The sequence below is a fragment of the Octopus bimaculoides genome, chromosome 26 (assembly GCF_001194135.2).
Source record: "Octopus bimaculoides isolate UCB-OBI-ISO-001 chromosome 26, ASM119413v2, whole genome shotgun sequence".
NCBI lineage: Eukaryota > Metazoa > Mollusca > Cephalopoda > Octopoda > Octopodidae > Octopus > Octopus bimaculoides.
In genome coordinates, this window is record NC_069006.1 from 13,662,520 (window position 1) to 13,671,424 (window position 8,905).

Below are 8,905 nucleotides of genomic sequence, written 5' to 3' on the forward strand. Positions count from 1 at the left end.
CTGGCTCTTCTATACCATCCTTGGCCTGAGCAGCCACCTCTGGCACCACCTCTTTTCACACCCATCAAGATGAAGAGGCTCAACCACTGGCTGCAGAATCAATGTTGAAAAGAATAAGAACACATAAGATCGAAAGATAGCCCATCAGGGCTTGATTCTTTGCTGCCTACTATTTATTATGATTCTCCAGCCTAATAACAAGAGTTTAAGAGGCAACTGTCCATGCAAATTCCTTTTATAATGGTAACCTGATTCTCAGAGCAGAATCTGCTTGAGCAAAAATCCCAGACAAAGAAACAATTGAATAGTTTCAAAGTGAATCTTTTAATGACAAAAGTTTTAATTAACAAGAAATAAGACTGGACTCTATACTGTCATTTGGAGTTTGTAGGAATTCTATCTGGCTCACAATGTAAACTATAGGCATACAAGAGGTGTAGTGGGAGGACAGGCAGGTTGAGAAGGAAGATGCTTCAGGTAGCAGATGCACAGGGATGGTTAGCAGCAAGAGCTTTCTTGGAATATTTTCAACTTTGTTTACTCACTAGAAATAGCTGATAGCTTGTGTGTGACCTGATTATCAGTGTAAGTGGGTGTTCTGTAAGCATAGTAATAAGTAAAATAATGGGTTATGTGAAGGTTCGGGAAGGAAGGGATTCTTTTGTGCAAGTATAAAGGAAGCTTGTATGATGCTTGCATGCATGTTGCAGTGTTGTGTTGGGCTTTGAAATGTGAAATGCAGATGTGCATCAGAGGGAAAGAAATGAGGAGAGCCTCTTCTGCTGGATGTGTAATGTTTGTTTGTATAAATGACAGAGTACAACTGAGAGATGCAATAGAGAAGATTGTACTTGTGTGGTAGAAAAACTTGTGAAAGAGAATGCTCAGGGAAGATATGGGATGAAGTGGTGAAAGCTGAAACATAAAGAAGACAACAGGATTATAATAAGTGGCAAGATGGCTACGCTGGAAATGACCTCTATGACTATGTAAGCACAGTCTTTCTGATAATTAATTGTAGTGTTATATAAATTTATCATTGATTCATTTACCAAGAAATGATTAAGTATATTAACAGTGGCAGTTTCTGATGTTATTTTAGAATTGAGTGGAATAGATTCTTAATTTTGCCATTGTTGTTTACATGTTTTTAATATAATACTAAGATTTAAATTTTTGTCTGTATTTCTTGATTTTTAGACTAAACACTGTACTCTTACCCTAAAACGTTTTGATTTGTGTACTCTTAGGTCTGTCCTTTTGCCCAAAAAAGATTTCCATGAATTTTGACCACTTATCCCTTGAAACATGTTAGTGAAAGCATCTTCCATTTCTGAATGACAAAGGAATTGAAAAGAGCCTACATATGAAGAGGCTCACATATGTATACACACACACAGACACACACCACTTAGTGACAAGACATCCCTAAGATACATGAACACATACACGCAGGATTTTGACACTGAAACAGTCATATGTTCAATACACATACACTTATAAAAATGAACATGCATATACAGATCTTCACATAAATAATCAGAAATGCCAGTAATTTTGTTTGACTGTCTTATAATTTCATGAATGAAATTTGTTTGCTCAGATTTCATTCTCCCCTTTTCTCTTGCTTGCTGTGTATATGGATTATATAAACATATTTAGTCATTTTGTTTTTTTACATCTGTTTTTCCATGCCTGCATTAGTTAGATGATTATATTACATGCATGTATTTATATCATCATCATCATCGTCCGCCTTCCATGCTAGCATGGGTTGGACGATTTGACTGAGGACTGGTGAAACCGGATGGCAACACCAGGCTCCAATCTAATTTGGCAGAGTTTCTACAGCTGGATGCCCTTCCTAACGCCAACCACTCAGAGTGTAGTGGGTGCTTTTACGTGTCACCCGCACGAAAACGGCCACGCTCGAAATGGTGTCTTTTATGTGCCACCCGCACAAGAGCCAGTCCAGGAGCACTGGCAACGATCTCGCTCGAAAACCCTACAAAGGCCAGTCAGGCGGTATATACATATATATATATATGTCTGTACGTATTGTCGTCGTCGTTTAACGTCCGCTTTCCATGCTAGCATGGGTTGGACGATTTGACTGAGGACTGGTGAAACCAGATGGCTACACCAGGCTCCAGTGTCTGCTTTGGCATGGTTTCAATGGCTGGATGCTGTTCTTAATGCCAGCCACTTTACAATGTACTGAGTGCTTTTTATGTGGTACAGGCACAATCATTGTACAATTTCTGTCTCTCAAATTCTACCATTAGGCATTGGTCAACAAGAGACTGCAAGACAAGACATATGGCTGATGTACTATGTAGTGGTTTCAAACCAAAGCTTCCTAATTTTCACTTTACCTATTCCTTTCTAGAAGTCTTCAAGCTTCATTCGTGTATAACTGTTAAGATGGTGGAAGGGCAGAATCATTAGGGCATTGATCAAAGTGCTTTGTGCTATTTAGTTGTGTCACTGTTTTGATCGTTTATAAAGTAGGCTCAAAACCAGCCATTAGGAAAGGAAGCTAGCCCATTTGATCAACCTCAATACTAAACTGATACTTCATTTAATCATTCTTTTGGTATTTCTGTTGGGCAAAATTGGCACATCTCTAAGCTCTACATTCTGAGTTCAAGTCCTACAAGATCAGATTTGCCTTTCCATCTCATGAATATTTTATTGATGAGATGGTGTCACTATAATAGACTGTTTTTTCCCCCTCCCCAAATTTCTTGTCTTGTGTTTTTATCTTAGAAACAATTTCATCTCTCTACATTCTGAGTTCAAATCCGAGGCCATCTTTGCCGTCTATCCACCCTGGAGTAGTTGAAATAAAATACGTCAATTGTTGGAATTCTTATAGTTGTCTAAACGCATTCACCCATTCAAATTTCAGGTCTTGCGTTTGTACTAGAGGGATTGTCTGAAAATGATGAGCTGGCAAAATCGTTGAGCATAGGAAATAAGGTACTACTAAAGCAGCGCGGACCCGAACGCGCAGTCGCGCGTCCGGGCTAGCTAGTCGTGAGTGGTCGATCCTAACCCTAACCCTGTCCCTAACCCTAACCCTATCCCTAACCCTGTCCCTAGCCCTAACCCTATCCCTAACCCGCGTGTGCAAATGAATACGTGTTTAGGGTTAGGGTTAGGATCGACCAGTCACGACTAGCTAGCGCGTTCGGGTCCGCGCTGCTTTAGTAGTACCAGGAAATAATGCTTACGGTATTCAGGCAGTTTACATTTTGAGTAGAAACCACGCCAAAACTTTGCCCTGCATCTCCCCCTGGTGTGACTAAATAAAGTATCAGGACAGTACTGAGGGCGAACTCCCTCTCATAATGGCCTACTTTATAAACAATTATTAGGAAAGGCAGCGAACTGGCAGAACTGTTAGCACGCTGGACTAAAGACTTAGCAGCATTTCTTCTGGTTCTTTACGTTTTGAGTTCAAATTCCGTCGAGGTCCACTTGTGTCTTTTATTATTTCGGGGTTGATGAAATCAGTACCAGTCGAACACTGAGGTCGATGTAATTGATTAGACCCCCCTCCCCCTAAACTTCAGGCCTTGTGCCTATAGAAAGATTATTTTTCATATTATTCAACTTGTCAATGTGTTCGAATATTATGCTGTTAAGAACCTAAATTACGGAGCAAAAAAAGGCAATTGAAATCCTTAACGAAAGAAATTTAAGTTACGCTTTCAACAACACTAATGACTGAAAAAAATAAAAGCTTTAAAATAATGTAATAGTGTTTGTGAAAGCCTAGAAATATAATATTTATTAACTAAAATTTCCACACGTGCCCTCTGTTTATAACAATCGGTGTTTAGGAATTTTATAGACGAGTGGTGAACTCAATGAACCAAGTCGTGATCCAGTTTTTGTTTGTCGCCTTAAGTTCTTTTTCCATTTATGTTGCTCATGCATTTTGGAAAATCACGAACAGTACAATTTCTTTAAACTTCTCATAGTATCGGATATTAGGCCCGTGGAGGAAGATAATTACTACTGCAGTTGTTGTTCCTGACTTTTGTACTTTTGTGCATGTGGGAAGGACCCGGAGTGTAGATTCCACGAACGATATTTTAGATTACTCGCTGAAGTCAGTTCACTGCAAATAACTGCTGTTTTTCCAGAAAAGTATGAACTTCACCATTAATAAATATTTAAAATATGTTTTCTTTTGGTATTTTATTCATATTTGCCGTGTTTAGCATGCCTCTTAATTTCTTTCTTGGACGTGTTTGAGACGAAGTACCTGAACTTGTCTTCTGACATATTTTGGTAGTCATATTGGAAATTTAAAAAAACAAAAACATGCACAATTGAATTCACCCTATTCTTTTTTTTTTTTTTACACAATATTATATATATATATATATATATATATATATAACGTTGCGCATTTATAACTTCGTGTTCATTCCTCTTCCCCTATCTTTTGCTGTATTAATTAGTGTATATTCAAGTGTAACTTAAGACGACTACTTACAATCCATTCGTGATACGAAAGGACTGCAGTAAATCGAGCAATTTATAAATAAACTAGTGATGCGTTTGATTGATACAATTTTTAATACGAATGTAAGATTTTATTTATTTATTCTTAACCATCGTTATTTTGTGTTGTTTCAGACATACGATCGATCATCATCATTATTATTATGTTTTTATTTTCGCAATCTTTATAGTTCTATTCATGTTTACTTCTACTCACTTCTTGTCCAGCCACGCGTCTGGTGTATTTTATTCACTGACAACATCTTTCCGGTAGACACCGTTAAGTATGGCTGCCTAAAATCGGTGACTGGTGGAAAATCCCCAGCATTAACTCCCTTAGAGAGAGAAAGACTTTCTTTCAACCAGGTTTTATTTTATTTTTTGTTAATCTCTGCGTATATATACTCGGTGTGTATATATACATATATATACTCGATATACTGGTGTAAGTAAAGGTGCTTAATTTCTTATCGTTATTGGTTATTATCTTAATGTAGTGGAGTTGGTTTTTTTGACAGTGGGTGTTTACTGAAGTTTGTATGACGCAGCTCTTGCATTTGTTTGAAGTATTTTATATATATATATATATATTTTACAACTACTATGGCCTTGTGCCAATGTGAGAAATCACTATTATATAATGAAAAATCCATTTTCATAACGAAATATATTATGTGTATGTATATCGCTATTGATTTGAACGATAGCACGATAGAATTTTATATTTTCGTCGAGTTGCATTTTGATTAAAAGACTGTTGATTTTTACTTGCCAGTTTCTAGTTCGTATATGGCAATATCCGCTACACATCGCGCGCACGCGCATATACAAGGACACGCGGCAAATTGAACAACACGTGTAGAGTATATCGATAATTTTGTGTTTAAATGATATAATAACCATGCCATTCGTTATTGTCGACCAATTCTTTTTCCCTATATTTTTATTGGAACGATCACTCACCCACTGATTTTTGACATTCCATGCGAAAAAAACAGAAAAACGTCGTGTCTTCATAGAAGGATTGAGTGCAGAATCGTATAGCTCGGCGATCTTTGAGCATAGCGTACCGTTTTCACTTTCTATTAGTAAATTTATTAGTTTTCACTCTTTTTTATTTCTTCCACCATTAATTTTCAATTTGCCAACAAGCACTAATTGTCAGTTATCTTCGTTGACCACTAGTCATCTTTGTGTCTGTTTACAACTGGAAGTGGCTGTTTTATAATGTGAAAAATACTCCCCTACGTAAGGCGGCGCTTTACCTTCTCCTTAGGCCACCTACAATTACGACTGAAGAAAGGGGAAAAGTAAATGCGATCTCTTGTGATCTACAGTTATTCCTGTCAACGATCTCCACTATTTTTAATAACAAGGTAATCTTGGACGCAGTTACAAGTTTCGGCCGCCATGCCGTCCATGATAGTAATAGAGAAAGCGACAAGGAATTTACGAATTGGAGGCGAAAATGATACTCTGGATGGAAAACCAAATGTATTTATAAGCTTATTACCAATTCAAGCTAAGCTGCTTTTTAGACTTTGAAAAAAAAGGAGCTGATTATAAGAAAGCTTTTCAAGCAAGAGCTGGTTGAGGTGCTTCGAAAAGGAAAAAACAGAAATATCCGAGTAATAGAAGCAACGAAAGTTGATAAGTTATTTATTGAAATTTTAGAGGAATTAATAATAAAACAAAGAATGATATTTAGCAAGTTCTGGCCTGGTGGAAATCATTAACTAGAACGTCAAATAATTGGCCAAGGTCGATAAAAATATTGAGGAAACAATAAGTTAGTATCGTGAAACATGCAAGGATTAAAAGAAACGATTCAAACGAAATCCGGCGTCTTTTTCAAAAACACAGGAACTCTTCCTCGTCCAACAGCCTTCACCTTAATCCAGCGAGCAACCCCCTGGACGCTTCACACAGCGATCGACTCCCTTCTTCACCATCATATAACTCTGTGCCTTCAGAGAATGACAGAAATAGTTTTGAATCTATAATTTATAATTTGATAAAAGTAAAATGGTTAAGATTTTCTATTATAAGCATTAAATTATATCAGACACTCTAAATACAAATCCAAGATAAAAAGAATAGGTGTTAGCGTATGCATGCACTCACACACACACACTCACACACACACACGTGTCCAATTTAAAGATTTATAAATTATTTAACTATTTTTGATTTTTTTTTTAATGTGCTGTGCACTGCCTTATGTATTTAGCAACAAATTTTTAAAAAAATATTTTCCTAATTTATAAAATACTAACTAGTGTTAGAAAATTAAAGAAGGAAAATATAAAATAAAACATCGCTAATTGCATTAAAAATATAATGTAAAATGCATTATGTGGTACATATATCAGTAAATAATGCACATGAACATCAATTATAAGTAGTGTTGCCCATATTGACTTATGAGCAGTTGATTGAAACAGGACCAGCTTTGTACTTAGGTCTGTTGTAAATTCTACTTATGAACCTGGTTGTTATCAAGTATTGACCAAAAACTCTTGTTACATATGGACAATTTCTCTATTTAAATTATTTTAACTCAAGCAAATTGTTATTGATGTCATTCTTTTGTGAACCTGAAAGGAAAACAAAACTTGCCAAAGTGAAAACGGTATGTTATACTCAGAGTTAGTACTAATCTCTCTCTCTCTCTATATATATGTATGTATATACAATCTATAAATATAAGTATATATATATGTATATATATATATATCTATAATATAAATTGGACAAGGGCGATCGTTGTATTCATTCTTGTCTTGAGGTTCACAGCCAAATGGCTGGGTGGATTCGCGTGAAAAATGGCACACATGTGGAGACGGGTGCACACACACACATATATATATATATATACACACACATATATGGGGGTTGGACAAAATAATGGAAAAACCTAAGATCATAGCATCATAATTTTGAAATATCTATAAAACCATCAAAAGCATGTTATTTTTATGTTTTTTGATTCATTATTAGTGTTGCTTAATATGTTTTGCTAAAATTACTGTTTCTTTTCAGATATCATCAGGAAAAAATAATTAAAATTTATTAAAATGACAGATCTATCGGATTTTCCAATAGGTCCAATTGTTGGTGCTTGTATGGCAGACACTAGCGTAACGAAAACAGCCGAAATGTTTGGTGTATCAAGAAGTACCGTCTCAAAAGTAATGACAACCTTTGAGAAATAGGGAAAAACTTCCTTGTCAAAACAAGACTCTGGAAGAAAGCCAAAACTTTCAAATAGGGACCATCGGACTGTTACGCGAATTGTTAGAAAGGATCACAAAAGTACAGCTCTCAAAATAACTACAGAGCTTAATGACCACCTTGAGAACCCAGTTTCCACAAAAACTGTTTGCTGGGAGCTGCACAAAGCTGGATTTTATGGGAGAGCTACAATCAGAAAACCACTACTTTCAAAAACAAATGTTGCAATGTGTTTAGAGTGGAGTAAAATCCTACAGAATTGGTCCCCAGAGCAGTGGAAAAATGTTATTTTCTCAGATGAGTCATCCATTACCTTATTTTCGACCACTGGCTGAGTATACATGTGGAGACAGCTAAAAGAAGCATTTGACCCAGACTGCCTTCTTCCAACTGTTTAACATGGAGGAGGATCTGTGATGATCTGGTGGGCTTATCTTGGAAATTCGCTGGCCAAGTGGTTTCCCTTCATGGCAGAATAAATAGTCAAAACTATTTAAGCATTTTATCTGATCAAATTCATCCTGTGGTTTGGGAACTGTTTCCGGAGGGAAGTGCAATCTCTTAGGATGATAATGCACCAATTCACACAGCTAAAGTTGTTACTGAATGGCACGAGGAACATTCTAGTAAAGTTGAACATCTTATGTGGCCACCACAGTCCCCAGATCTCAAAATTATTGAGCATTTATGGTGCATTTTAGAAAAACAAGTAAGGAGTCGATATCCTCAAGAACTGGAGACTGTTTTAGCTGAAGAATAAACAGAAATTCCTTTATAAGCAATTTAAACTTTGTACGAGTCCATACCTTGTAGAATTCAAGCTGTAATTACTGCCAAAGGCAGTCCTACCCCATATTAAAATAAATTCGTTTGAAATTTTAAGATGTTTCCATTATTCTTAGGATAAAAATTCTCTCCTTAGATTCTTTGAATCCTGTAGATTCTTCTTTGTCTTCTGTTGTTAATGTTTTCCTAGGTGTGCATTGCCAATATAATGCAGTTTCATCTTCATTATACACCTGTGCAGGACTGAATTCTTCATCAACTATGAGTCTGCATACTTTACAGACTGCTTTTCTCTCCACGTTTATTCTTGGAAGCACATTCATGTTCTATTAATGATCTGCAGGGTCACCATATTTCATTACATGCC

The 8,905-nt window shown here is 36.3% G+C and overlaps 1 long non-coding RNA gene across 1 annotated transcript in view; it reads left to right on the forward strand.

The window, feature by feature from the left end:
* Nucleotides 1–8,634, forward strand: part of LOC128250915 (uncharacterized) — a 14,847-nt gene extending 6,213 nt beyond the window's left edge. Inside the window, exon 2 of the long non-coding RNA XR_008266853.1 lies at nucleotides 7,561–8,634. This is a non-coding gene — a long non-coding RNA (uncharacterized LOC128250915). The remainder of the gene's footprint in view (nucleotides 1–7,560) is intronic.
* The last annotated feature ends 271 nt before the right edge of the window (nucleotides 8,635–8,905 follow it).